Here is a 1,469-nt window from a genome sequence, read left to right on the forward strand (position 1 = left end):
CTGCCTGAAAACCCCATTTGGCGCTGAATAAACCAGGTCTCCTGGGGGCTGGACTCATTTTGAACCACTAGCCAGAACCTGCCAGCTTTGTCCATGCGAGGCCAGTGGGAGGCCACTCATCATCTGCCCCACCAGCCCCTGAATGACTGGCTGTGCCGGCCACCTCCCAAAGCATCTGTCCTGGCTCCCAACAGTGCTGTTGTGACTGTGGCAGGTCAGCTAGGCTGCAGCTCAGGGGAGGCCCTCCTTCCTCTGACAGCATTGTGGGGGAGGCGCCCACCAGTGGAAGACGTAGGAAAGGCGCAGCTGCATGTCCTGCTTGCACAGGTGGTCCTCTCCCGTCAGGGCCTTGCGCTTCTCTAGCATGTTCTCCAGGCTCAGCTTGCGTGTCACTGGGTACAGGTCGCTACAGCCGCTGGACTTCGACTCGGTGTGGAAGCAGGGGTCGTACTCGCGCCGGACACCCATCGACGCCGGCCAGGCGCCCAGGGACACCTCCTCGCTGTGCCACGTGTGCAAGTGCTCAAGCTGCGGCACAGGTAGTGCACCAGGTCCGCTGAGAGCGCAGAGCCACTGCTCGGCGTGTACGGCAGGTAGTAGTCACAGAGCTGTCAGATGGCTTTGTGCCAGTGGCCCCGAGGCTTGGCGCTGCCGTGGCCTAAAAGGAAGCCCCAGTTGAGACGGTGGCCGTGCCTGGCGTCATGTGTGCGCAGCTCTGCCAGCAGCTCGCCCAGCCCCGCAAACGCGTCGGCATCCGCCTTTAGTATGAACGCAAAGGCCATGTGCCCTCCAGCCAGACCAGCGTGGCCGGTACCTTGGCCGTGAGGTTCTCGCACACGTGGTGCAGCACGGGGAGCAGCAGGTCACCATGCTGTGCCTGCTCGCGTGCCAGGGCTGGCCGCTCCTCGGCGCCCAGGCTGCCTGTGCCCACTGGCAGAATGTGCCCGCATGTCACCCTGGCTGCCGGGCCGTGCGGCTGCCTCCTTTGTGTGGTGCACCACACAGTGCCGTGCGGTCGCCCATGGCGCACGGGCCAACGGTACCGCCAGGAAGGTGGTTGCCTGTGCTGGCCCAGCAGGAGGAGGGCTGCGGCCTCTGGCAGGCTAGGGCCAAGAGCCGCACAGCAGGCCAGGTAGAGAAGTCCGGCACTGCAGAGCACCAGGCCACCCAGGCCCAACACTGTCCAGTGCCACCAGGTGTGGTATAGTAGCTTCAGGACACTCCCCTGGGACATGCCAGAGGCCCTGACCCGGCGGCACAGGCAGAATCTGCTGGCAGTGGAGGCTGAGGGCCAGGGCAAAAACTAGTTATTTTACATAATATAATGTAGGGACTCTAGAAATCAGCCCTCCCCTCTCCCCCCCCCCCCCCCCCCCCCCCCCACTTCCAAAAGCTTGTTAGTTTGCTGTTTGATTACTTATCTGGATCAATACAATGCATTCCCTATTCTGTCTAGTGTGGAGCCGACA

The 1,469-nt window shown here is 62.6% G+C and overlaps 1 pseudogene; it reads right to left on the bottom strand.

Annotated features, from left to right (window-relative positions):
- Positions 1-231: 231 nt before the first annotated feature.
- LOC125913344 (beta-1,3-galactosyltransferase 6-like) lies at positions 232-1,234 on the bottom strand (annotated as a pseudogene).
- Between the last annotated feature and the right edge of the window lie 235 nt (positions 1,235-1,469).

Source organism: Panthera uncia (genome assembly GCF_023721935.1).
Source record: "Panthera uncia isolate 11264 chromosome C1 unlocalized genomic scaffold, Puncia_PCG_1.0 HiC_scaffold_4, whole genome shotgun sequence".
NCBI classification, from domain to species: domain Eukaryota; kingdom Metazoa; phylum Chordata; class Mammalia; order Carnivora; family Felidae; genus Panthera; species Panthera uncia.